Consider the following 13,465-nt stretch of genomic DNA (forward strand, 5'->3'; position numbering starts at 1 on the left):
AGCTTCCCCTATAGTGCTCCACGTATAGCCCACCTCTGTAGATAGTGTCTCACATATAGCTCCCTCTGTATATAGTGTCCCACATATAGACCTTCCCTGTAGACAGTGCCCTACATATAGCCCCCTGTAGCTAGTGTCCCAGAGGTAACCCACCCCTGTATATAGCGTCCCACATATAGCCCACCCCTATAGAAAGTGCCCTAAAAATAAATCCCCTATAGATATTGCGCTAAATATAGCCCACCCCTGTATATATTGTCTCACATATAGCTCCCCCTGTATATAGTGCCCTACATATAGACCCCCCTGTAAATAGTGCCCCACCACCACATATAGACCCTCCTGTATATAGTGGTCCACATCCCCACATATAGACCCCCCCTGTATATAGTGGCCCACATCCTCACATATAGAACCCCCTGTATATAATGGCCCACATCCCCACATATAGACCCCTGTGTATATAGTGGCGCACATGCCCCACATGTAGACCCCCCCTGTAGATAGTGTCCCCCATCCCCACATATAGACCCCCCTGTAGATAGTGCCCCACATATAGAACCCCCCAGTAGATAGTTGCCCACATCCCCACATATAGACACCCCCCCTGTATATAGCGGCCCACATCCCTACATATAGATGACCCCCCTCCTGTAGATAATGCCACTTAAAGTTTTATTATGAAAAAAAAAAACTTGACATACTCACATGATACCGTTCCCGCGCCGTCCGATGGCAATGCAGATCTGCTCTCTTCTGAGCAGGTCTGCTGGAGCTGAACGACGTGTCGTTCAAAGGCGCTGATTGGCAGGGCAAAATGACTTGCCCCATCAATCAGCGCCTTTCAAGCACGGAAGCAGCGCAATGACGTCATCGCGCCTCTAGCGTCGTTGTAAGGCACTGATTGGCGGGGCAAGTTATTTTCCCGGCCATTTAGCGCTAATGCATGTATTTGTACCTGCGTGCTATAGACGCAGGTACAATTACTGCTAGACGGGGTGGCTGTTGCTAGCATCGGGGCCCCCTCTGGTGCTAGCGGCGACGCCTACGGTCATGAGAGGGCCTGTGTCACCCGACCCATACATGTTAGAGGCTCGACAGCGCGGGCCCCGTAGTAGCGGCGCTACAGCTGTAGCAACCATAACGGCTGCTAGCAGCACCACCGGGCATATGGGGGCGTGGCGGCTGGCGGCACGGGCCCCCTCAAACCGCGGGCCCCGTAGCAGCCGCTATGGCTGCTACCGCGGTAGTTACGCCACTGGTAGATAGAACAAGCTCATGTGTGATAAAGAGCACATAGGACAAGCTCATGTATTAAACAAGGTATATAGAACACCTTTATGAGTGATATATAGAACAAGATCATGTGTGAGACAGGATACACAAAACATTCAGGAACTGACCTCAGCAGAGGCAAGAAGAGAAACATTCTATTAGGAAAGGTTAGGGAATGTTTTGTTTCTACCTTGTGCCAGTTTCTATTCATACGCACGGAGGAGTGAATTTCCAAAAGAAGTGTGAAAGCCATAGAGTCACTGAATAAATCTTCGTTAAGGGGTTGTCCAGAAGAGGAAAAAAATTGTCTTCTTTCTTCCAAAAACAATGCCACACCTGTCCACAGGTTGTGTCTGTTATTGCAACTCAGCTCTATTAAAATGCATGTGGACAGCTGTTTTTGGAAGAACGCAGCCATGTTTTTATAATGAATGGGTTAATGTCAACATCCCTAGTGATATAGAGCAGTGAAGATTAATTTCAATTTCCATGGTGGTTTAGGGTAGAGGGGCCCGCTTCCCTGGTGGTGTAGGTAGTGGAGGAGTTAATGTATGCTACACTAGAGGTTTGGGGTAGTAAAGGGTTCATTTCTGCTCCCCTGGTGATAGTGAAGGGGTGAATCCTTGTTGCATAATGGTTTACTCACTTCTCCACATTATGTTCACTTCAGCTGAAAAAATCATCCTAGGTAAGGGATTCTGACCAATCTGGTTTGTTGAGAAAATTACTACTACAGTAACTTCCCAAACCACCCCTTTTTAAAATAAATTCAAAACTTTTGTTTAATTTTATTTGTTTATATGTAGTTTCTGCAACTTTTGCCATTTAGCTCATATTATGTATAATGTATTGAGATAATTGGTGAGCAAGGCCACCATCAGGGCAGTACAGGTGGTAGTACCCTCAAGGGCCTGGCCAAACAAGGGGCACACTATGATACACGCAACCTGACACCTTAGAATTATATGAAACTAGTATAGAAAACCCGTTAGGCTATGTTCACACAGAGTATTTTGGGGGAGGAATATCTGCCTCAAAATTCCGTTTGGAACTTTGAGGCAGATATTCCTCTCCCTGCACGCCGATTTTTGCGGCGATTATCGCGCCGTTTTTCGCCCACGGCCATTGAGCGCCGCGGGCATAAAACAGCAAGAAATACGCTTTCTCCTGCCTCCCATTGAAGTCAATGGGAGGTCAGAGGCGGAAGCGCCCGAAGATAGGGCATGTCGCTTCTTTTTCCCGCGAGGCAGTTTTACTGCTCGCGGGAAAAAGACGCCGACGCCTCCCATTGAAATCAATGGGAGGCGTTCTCGCTCCGTTTTTGCCGAGTTTTGCGACGCGGTTTCCGCGTCAAAAAACTCGGCAAAATACCCCGTGTGAACATAGCCTTACATGGGTTTGCTAGCAAAAGGAATGCAGTGGTCTGTTAATATATATAAATGCTCCCCATAGCTGACCCACAAAGTATAATGCCCCCCTACACAGTATAATGCTCCCCATAGCTGCCCCCACACTATAATTCCCCCAATAGCTGCCCCACACAGTATAATGCAACCCATAGCTGTCCCCACACAGTATAATGCCACCCAAGATCAGCTCCTCCCACGGTATAATGCCCCTCATAGCTGCCCCCACAGTATAATGCCCCTCATAGCTGCCCCACACAGTATAATGTCCCCTATAGCTTCCCTCACACAGTATAATTCCCCCCTAACTGCCCCCACACAGTAGAATGCCCCCATAGCTGCCCCCACAGTATAATGCCCCCATATCTGCCCCACACAGTATAATTCCCCCATACAGTATAATGCAGTATGGGGGATAGCTTCCTCCACACAGTATAATGCCCCCCAAAGCTGCCCCCACACAGCATAATGCCCCCTCCCTCCCATACACAGTATAATGCCCCCATATGTACGGACCAAATAGAAAAATAATAACATACATACTTACCTATCCCCGTTCCCATGATGAGCGGAGGATCCTTTGCCTCCTCTGCACTGTGCTCAGTGTGCTGTGAGCGGCTCGGCGAAGGCAGGCGCGATGTAGTGACGTCATCGCGCCTGTCTGAGTCACTCACATTGCACAGACCGGAGGAGTAGGATCCTCCACCCAGCGGGAGAACGGGGATAGATAAGTATGTATGTTATTAGTTTTCTATTAGGTCTGTACATATGGGGGCATTATACTGTGTATGGGAGGGAGATGGGGGCATTATACGGTGTATGGGATCGAGATGGGGGCATTATACTGTGTATGGGAGGGAGGGGGCATTATAGCTATGCCACTAATCACTCACATCACCTTCCTCAGTCTTCTGGCTGTGGGCGGAACTAACGGGCTGTGAGCGGAGCTCTATATGGGCGGAGCTCTATGTGAGATTCGGACACCACGTCCTTCTCGATTATAGAATAGATAACTTTATTTCTGGCTCTGCAAGAAGCTTGTTCATATTGACTTATGTAGATAGTGTTGAGTTCAATAGCAGCAGTATAAATCTGTCTTTAGAACAGCACACCCTAGTTGTTGCTCCAGGCAGTCCGAATTTTATCATTTAACTTAATGGTTCATTTAGGGAAGCAGGAGCTAACAGAAAAACACAGCTCCAACCTCTATAAAGATATATTATTTTTTTTCTTTATCAAAGATTTGTATTTTGAAAATATAACAATACAAAAACATTTCACGGTTTGTGCAAAAAAGTAGAAATTTGCACGCAGTGCAATACATTCTAGTGAAGCATCATAGCATAACAACAGTATTCATATATATATATATATATATATATATATATATATATATATATATAAAAACAAGTATAAGAACAACAATAGGAGGTAGCCTCCTACCTATCGGAATTGAATGATAAGAGAGATATAACGGCAATAACAGTATCATGTTCGCATTAAATCAGTGCAATAGTCAGGGAGACCGCCCCCCCAGTAAAGTGAGAAGTGACACATATAAGAGCACTTTTGAGTATATGGACACACCACACATAACATCAGACCACAAAGGGAAAATACATACAGACAAAAGCGCCTCATGTAGGTGCTATGATTCATTCAGAACCTGCCATCCAACTAGAGAGGTAGATCAGTACCATCCCGGAATCCAGACCACACCATCCAATTCTGGACGAAGATCCCCGATTTGCCCCTATCCACGGACAGCAACTCCTCCATCCTCATGATCCCTGTAATGGCAGGAAGGAGGTGAAGGGAAAGTGAGCCCTAATCTACCCACCGCCCTGTCCCTGCCTACTTGCAACGACCCGCCCTAGGCGACGGGGTACAACTGGGCGGCGGTCCCTACTCTGCCTAAGTGCACGGGAAAACAAACAGGGAACACGCAAGGGAAGGGGCAGTAGCCCACGGAACGCCACGAGGAAACGGAGCGGTGAATGAGTAGTCAGGACCAGGATAAGGTGGAGTATACCCAAGTGAGTACGGAGGAGGAAGCAAGCCGGAGGCAAAGCAAAGCAGGTAAGCAGAACAGCAGCAAGGCAGAAGCACGGCAGGAGCAGGCTGGAGCAAGCAGCAGTGGGGCCAGGAATCCAAAAGAATTACAAGCACTGAGGAGGAGAACACAGCAGGTAATAAAGGACAGGGGGCGGAGCTAACTCCGACTGACCAGGCCGCGATAGGCTCTCCCACTCCTGAGCCTGCCACCCTGGTTGGTGGGAGATGGTGTCAGACGAACAGGTCTGGCCTCAGGTGTGGATTGATTAATCCCAGGAGTATACCTAGACGTAGTACCTGGCAGATCCCTAACAGTACTCCCCCTTTTATGAGGGGCCACCGGACCCTTACTAAGAGGACCCGGTTTAGTAGGGAAGAGAAGGTGGAACCTCCTGATCAATACCCCAGCGTGAACATCTCGAGCAGGTACCCAAGTCCTCTCCTCCGGCTCGTATCCTCTCCAATGGACCAGGTACTGGAGGGAGCCCTGGACCATCCTACTGTCCATAATCTTGGCCACCTCGAATTCCACCCCCTCAGGGGTGAGAACGGGAACAGGAGGTTTCCTCGAGGGGGACCAGGACGGGGAGCAGCGTTTAAGGAGGGAGGCATGGAAGACGTCATGTATGCGAAAGGATGGGGGCAGCTCCAGACGGAAGGATACAGGGTTGAGGACTTCAATGATCTTATAAGGCCCAATAAATCGGGGAGCAAACTTCCTGGACGGGACCTTAAGGCGCAAGTTCCTGGACGACAACCAGACCAAATCCCCGACGACAAACCGGGGGTTAGCAGAACGTCTACTATCCGCCTGAATCTTTTGTGCGCTCTGGGACGCCTCTAGGTTCTTCTGAACCTGGGCCCAGACAGTGCACAGTTCCCGATGAACATCCTCTACCTCAGGATTATTGGAACAACCAGGGGAAACGGAGGAGAACCTTGGGTTAAACCCGAAATTACAGAAAAACGGGGAGACCCCTGACGAGTTACTGACCCGGTTATTCAGGGAAAATTCAGCATGGGGAAGGAATGAGACCCAATCGAATTGACAGTCAGAGATGAAACACCTTAAATATTGTTCCAGGGACTGGTTAGTCCTCTCCGTTTGGCCATTAGTTTCGGGATGGAAGGCGGAGGAGAAGGACAGATCAATCTCCAACTTTTTACAAAAGGCTCTCCAAAATAAGGAAACAAATTGTACCCCTCTGTCAGAAACGATATTGACTGGGGCCCCATGGAGACGCAGGATGTGTTTCACAAACAAAGAAGCTAACGTCTTGGCGTTAGGTAGCTTCTTAAGGGGCACAAAGTGGCACATCTTGCTGAAGCGGTCTACTACCACCCACACCACCGACTTGCCCTGAGATGGAGGCAAATCGGTGATAAAATCCATGGAGATATGGGTCCAAGGTCTCTGGGGAATGGGCAAGGAACGTAGTAGGCCCGCAGGTCGGGACCTAGGGGTTTTGGACCTAGCGCAAACCTCACAAGCGGCGACGTAAGCCCTAACGTCTTTAGGCAACCCAGGCCACCAATAGTTTCTGGTAATGAGGTGTTTGGTGCCCAAGATGCCAGGATGACCAGATAGAGCGGAGTCATGGTTTTCCCTGAGTACCCTTAGCCGGTATTGCAGGGGAACAAACAGTTTGTCTCCAGGGACGTTCCCGGGAGCTGCACCCTGATCAGCCGCGATATCAGAAGCTAAATCAGAATCCGTGGCAGAAATGATTATACCAGGGAGTAAAATACAAGCAGGATTTTTCTCTGAAGGAGGATTGGCCATGAAACTACGTGACAGGGCATCAGCCTTAATATTCTTGGACCCAGCCCTATAGGTAACCAAGAAATTAAATCTGGTAAAGAATAGTGCCCACCGAGCTTGTCTAGGATTAAGCCTCCGGGCCGATTCTAGGAAAACCAGATTCTTGTGATCCGTAAGGACCGTTACCTGGTGTCTGGCCCCCTCCAGGAAGTGCCGCCACTCTTCAAAAGCCCATTTAATGGCTAAGAGTTCGCGGTTGCCAATATCATAGTTACTCTCCGTGGGCGAAAACTTCCTAGAGAAGTAAGCACAGGGGCGGAGATGGGTGAGGGAGCTGGTACCCTGGGACAAGACGGCCCCCACTCCCACCTCGGATGCGTCAACCTCCACAATAAATGGCTCCTCTTGGTTGGGCTGAATCAGCACGGGGGCCGAGATAAAGCACTTCTTGAGGGTCTCAAAGGCCTGGACGGCCTCAGGGGGCCAATGGAGGACATCAGCACCCTTGCGAGTAAGGTCCGTAAGAGGCTTAGCGACGACCGAGAAGTTGGCAATAAATCTCCTGTAATAGTTGGCGAACCCTAAAAAACACTGTAACGCCTTAAGGGAGGCAGGTTGGACCCATTCCGCCACAGCCTGAACCTTGGCAGGGTCCATGCGGAATTCATGAGGAGTGAGGATTTGCCCTAAAAATGGTATCTCCTGTACCCCAAAGACACATTTTTCAGTCTTAGCAAACAGATTATTCTCCCGAAGGACCTGGAGCACCTTCCTGACATGCTCCACGTGGGAGGACCAGTCCTTGGAAAACACCAGTATGTCATCAAGGTACACAACAAGAAAATTACCCAGGTAATCTCTCAGGATTTCATTAATAAAATTCTGGAAGACAGCAGGGGCATTACACAACCCAAAGGGCATGACCAGGTATTCGAAATGACCCTCGGGTGTGTTGAACGCAGTTTTCCACTCATCCCCCTCTTTGATGCGGATAAGGTTATATGCCCCCCGTAGATCGAACTTAGAAAACCATTGGGCTCCCTGAACCTGATTAAAAAGATCCGGAATCAAAGGAAGTGGGTACTGGTTCCTTACGGTGACCTTATTCAGGTTCGGGTAATCAATGCACGGCCTAAGACCACCATCCTTCTTCCCCACAAAGAAGAAGCCAGCACCTACAGGAGAAGTCGAGTGGCGAATGAAACCCTTGGCCAGGCATTCTTGGATATACACCCTCATAGCTTCACGTTCAGGACATGAAAGATTAAATATCCTACCCTTAGGAAGCTTGGCACCAGGCACCAAATCGATGGCGCAATCGTAATCTCTATGGGGAGGGCAACACCTCGGAGGCCTCCTTAGAAAACACATCGGCGAAGTCCTGAACAAACTCAGGAAGCGTGTTTACCTCCTCCCGGGGAGAAATAGAATTAACAGAAAGACATGACATAAGACATTCACTACCCCATTTGGTAAGCTCCCCAGTATTCCAATCAAACGTGGGATTATGCAACTGCAACCAGGGAAGACCTAATACCAGATCAGACGATAATCCCTGTATCACCAGTACAGAGCACTGCTCCAAATGCATGGAGCCAACACGGAGTTCAAAAACAGGAGTATGCTGAGTAAAATAACCATTAGCAAGGGGAGTTGAGTCGATACCTACTACAGGGATAGGATAAGGTAAATCCATAAAAGGCATTTTTAGAGACATAGCAAATTCCACAGACATGATATTAGCAGATCAGCCAGAATCCACAAAGGCACTGCCAGTGGCAGACCGGCCAGCAAACGAGACCTGAAAGGGAAGCAAAATTTTATTGCGTTTCACATTAACGGGAAATACCTGTGCGCCCAAGTGACCTCCCCGATGATCACTTAGGCGCGGAAGTTTTCCGGCTTTTTATTCTTGCGCCTGGGACAGGTGTTCAGAAGATGCTTGTCGTCCCCACAGTAGAAGCAGAGACCCTTCATTCTGCGAAACTCCCTACGTTGTCGAGGGGACATGGAGGCCCCGAGTTGCATAGGCACCTCCGAGTCCTCCGTGGAGGGGCGAGGAGACGGGACCTCGGGGGGGATCGCAGAAAAGTCAGAGGGGAGCACATTGAAGCGTTCAAGCTGACGTTCCCTGAGACGTCGGTCAAGTCGTACTGCTAGGGCCATAACCTGGTCAAGGGAGTCAGAAGAGGGGTAGCTAACCAGCAGATCCTTCAGGGCGTCAGATAATCCTAACCTAAACTGGCACCTTAGGGCCGGATCGTTCCACCGAGAAGCTACGCACCACTTTCTAAAATCAGAACAGTACTCCTCAACCGGTCTCCTACCCTGACGTAAGGTCACCAGCTGACTCTCGGCTAAAGCAGTCCTGTCAGTCTCGTCGTAAATGAGTCCGAGGGCAGAGAAAAAGCGATCAACAGAGGAAAGTTCAGGGGCGTCAGGAGCCAAGGAGAAGGCCCACTCTTGGGGCCCTTCCTGGAGTCGGGATATGATGATACCCACCCGCTGGTTCTCGGAACCTGAGGAGTGTGGTTTAAGGCGGAAATACAGTCTGCAACTCTCCCGGAAGGAGAGAAACGTCTTACGGTCCCCTGAGAACCGGTCAGGTAACTTGAGGTCGGGTTCTAGAGGTGAGGTGAGGGGAACTACTACGGCAGCGTCACCCTGGTTGACCCTCTGGGCCAGGGCCTGGACCTGTAGGGAGAGGCCCTGCATCTGCTGGGTCAGGGTCTCAAGGGGGTCCATGATAGCGTCAGCGTAGGGGAAATGGTAGACTAGGTAAGGGGCTAGTAATTATGTAGGCTTGTAATTATGTAATGGCAGGAAGGAGGTGAAGGGAAAGTGAGCCCTAATCTACCCACCGCCCTGTCCCTGCCTACTTGCAACAACCCGCCCTAGGTGACGGGGTACAACTGGGCGGCGGTCCCTACGCTGCCTAAGTGCACGGGAAAACAAACAGGGAACACGCAAGGGAAGGGGCAGTAGCCCACGGAACGCCACGAGGAAACGGAGCGGTGAATGAGTAGTCAGGACCAGGATAAGGTGGAGTATACCCAAGTGAGCACGGAGGAGGAAGCAAGCCGGAGGCAAAGCAAAGCAGGTAAGCAGAACAGCAGCAAGGCAGAAGCACGGCAGGAGCAGGCTGGAGCAAGCAGCAGTGGGGCCAGGAATCCAAAAGAATTACAAGCACTGAGGAGGAGAACACAGCAGGTAATAAAGGACAGGGGGCGGAGCTAACTCCGACTGACCAGGCCGCGATAGGCTCTCCCACTCCTGAGCCTGCCACCCTGGTGGGTGGGAGATGGTGTCAGACGAACAGGTCTGGCCTCAGGTGTGGATTGATTAATCCCAGGAGTATACCTAGACGTAGTACCTGGCAGATCCCTAACAATCCCATTCACCTCTGTTACCCATTCCGCCAGAGACGGTACAGTATGTGACTTCCAGTGACGAGGTATCACCGTTCTCGCTGCAGTCAAGAAATGTCGAAAGATCCCCCTTTTGAGGTGTGGGAGTGATCCCGGAACCATAGAGAGCAAGCCTATGGAAGCCGAGGTTGGAACCTCAGTATGGAAAAGCTTGTTGCCTAGATCAAAAATCTTCCCCCAAAAGGGACGTAGCATGGGACAATCCCACCAAATATGCAACATAGTTCCAGGAGCCCCCCCACACCTCCAACAATCAGCAGACACATCAGGGTATATCCTGTGCAACAAGGTCGGACAACGGTACCACCTGGTAAGTATTTTGTAATTCTTTTCTTGTGCAAAACAAGACACCGGTAACTTATGGGCTAACAGGGAGGCGGTACCCCACTCTTCCTCAGAGTGTCTAACCCCCATTTCCTCGTCCCATGCGGCAGTGAAGGATAATTGAGAAAAAGCAAATTTCGGCAGAAGGATCCCATGTAGGTGAGACAACACATGAGAAGGGGCTGTGGGCAAGGACAAGTAGAGTTCCAGAGGAGTCTTATCCTGTAGAAAGACCATACAATCACCCATGGAAGAGATATAGGACCGCAACTGCAAATAGGACCACCAGGTTGACCTCCTTCCCGGGCAGGCAGCCGATACATCTGTCATTGGCAACATGGCACCGTCTGGAGTAAGGGTCTCAGATATACATCCACCATTTTCTCTCTCCCAACAGAGGAATGTATCAACACCCTCCGCCGGAGGGAAAGAAGGATTATCAAATAGAGGAGTCAAGGGACCCGGGCGATGAACAAGGCCCGTAGTGCCCAAGATCCGTTCCCATACCATGAGAAACTGACGTGTGAGGAAAGGTAGAGGGAGAGTTTGTCTCTGAAGGACTGACAGCCACGGCAGAGAGGATAATGCAAGAGGAGACATAGCCTTTTCAATGCGCACCCATTGCTTACCTGACTCCGAACGGAACCAATCCACTACTCTCATAATTATCGCTGCTTGATGGTATCGTTTAAAGTCTGGGAGACCCGTGCCCCCGTCTACTTTTGGTCGGCTAAGGACAACATACCGGATACGAGGCTTAGAAGAGCCCCACACAAACTTAGTAATGGCCCTATGTAAAACCTGGAAAAAACTGGATGGTACCGCAATTGGGACGGTCTGGAAGAGATATAGAAATTTGGGCAAGACATCCATTTTGACCGCATTGATACGTCCAAACCACGACATGCGGTTCCCGCCGTATTCCGCCAAGTCCTTCATGGTGCGCTGTAGGATGGGCGTATAATTCAGAGCATACAAGTCTGACTGTTGTGTAGGGACATGTACCCCTAGATATTTTAAAGATTTGGGTTGCCACCTGAACGGAAAAACCTGAGCAAGATGGGCAGCTAGAGGTTGATCCAAAGAGATATTCAAGGCCTCCGATTTAGAGTAATTGACTTTAAAATTACTTAGATGGCCAAAGCACTCAAACTCCTCCGTCAGGGATGGCAAAGAAATCATGGGAGTTGTGATGAATACCAGGAGGTCATCCGCGTATAACGCCAATTTATGATGCCGTGAGCCAATGCGTATACCGTTAATATTAGGGTTGTTCCGCAGTGCCACGGCCAGGTGTTCCATGACCAGAACATACAAAAGAGGCGAAAGTGGGCACCCCTGTCTCGTGCCATTAGCAATAGACAGAGGATCAGATAATAGTCCGTTGACACGAACTCGAGCAGAAGGCCTTTGGTACAAGGCCATTATCCTATCCACCGTGGTGGTGCCAAGGCCCACCTGCGTCAGGACACTGCGGAGGAACACCCAGTGCACTCTATCAAAAGCCTTTTCGGCATCTATCGAGAGTAAACACATCGGTATCTTACGGGATTGGCAGTATGACGTCAAAAGGAGGGTTTTGTTGGTGTTATCCCGCGCTTCCCGACCACATACAAACCACACCTGATCATCCACGATCAAGCCAGGTAGTAACGGCGATAACCGAGAGGCAAGCAGCTTCGCGAAAAGCTTCACATCTACATTAATTAACGATATGGGCCTGAAGTTTGCGCACACTGTTGGGTCCTTGCCCGGTTTTGGTAGAAGAGTTATATGAGCCTCGAGGGATTGAGGCGCAAAGGGACACGAGGAGAACACCGAGTTAAAAACTTTCGTCAGAAAAGGAGCCAGTTGATCTTTAAATGCCTTATAAAATTTGTTATTAAACCCATCGGGCCCCGGGCTTTTGCCCAAGGGCGACTCTCCAATAGCACGCTCCACTTCGGTTTCCAAAAAATCCTCCTCAAGCTCCAAAGCCACCCCCTCCTCCAAGGTCGGCAACGCAGTATCATAAACATAGCGGTCTATTTTATCCCGTAACGATTCTGCCTGCATATCATGAAATTGGCCTTTCATATTGTATAGCGCCGAGTAATAGCGTTTAAAGCAGTCAGTAATACCAACCGGGTCATGAACCTCAACGCCCGAGGGAGATGAAACTTTAGGGATATATGATGCTTGTGTACGGGGATGCAGTATTCGTGCCAGTGACCTACCGCATTTATCTGCATATTCATATGAGTGCTTGCGCATCCGATCCCTGAACCGAGCATGCGACTGATCTATCAAAGAACGCAAGGATTCTCTCACTGTAGTGAGCTCTGCAAAAATCTGTGAGGATGGAACCCGTTTATGACAGGATTCCAAATCCCGTATCTGAATCAAGAGACGTGCAATAGCAAACCCCTTTTCACGCTTCAACCGCGCCCCATGTTGTATCAGTACCCCTCGAATGACACACTTCAGTGCCTCCCACTGGAGTGGCAAGGGAGTAGCTTCATGTTCATGAACCTCAAAGAAACCGGTAAGTGAATCTTTAATGGCCGCCACGCATACTGCATCCCGCAACAAGTTGTCATTAAGTTTCCAGGATTGGAAATTAGGCCTCGAATTAGGAAATGTAAGGGTCAGAAACACAGGTGCATGGTCCGACCAAATCATAGGGCCCACGTCAGAGGTAGGGTGCCAGGTAAGCAAGTGGTGGCTAATCAAAAAAGCGTCTATCCTACTGTACATATTATGCAATGGGGAGAAATAAGTGTATTCTCTTACCTGAGGATGTAGGATCCTCCACACGTCAATCAACTGCATGGAATGCATCACATTTTTCAGTGCCCCCAAATGTGACTTAGGAACAACAGACCTGCCCGAGGAGGTGTCAAGTCTGGAATCAAAAGTCAGATTAAAATCACCTCCAACAATTAGAACGCCCTCAGTGAACTCCTCCAATTTCCTTAAAGGGAATGTGTTGCCAGAAAAACATGTTTTTTTAAAAAAAATTAAACATTTAGTGTGTGGGTGATTAAACATTGTTCAAATTTTTTTTATTTTTTTGCACGAGTCCAGGAAATATTATAAATTATTTCTAATTTATAATACTACCCATTTTTGGTCACTAGATGGAGCTGTTCCCAAAATTGCAGCATTGCAACATTGGGTTAAAAGCCCTCGCTCTAGTGAGCTCTCAGCATTCCCCCCTCCTTTATCCTGGCTAG

Source organism: Rhinoderma darwinii, chromosome 2 (genome assembly GCF_050947455.1).
Source record: "Rhinoderma darwinii isolate aRhiDar2 chromosome 2, aRhiDar2.hap1, whole genome shotgun sequence".
NCBI lineage: Eukaryota > Metazoa > Chordata > Amphibia > Anura > Rhinodermatidae > Rhinoderma > Rhinoderma darwinii.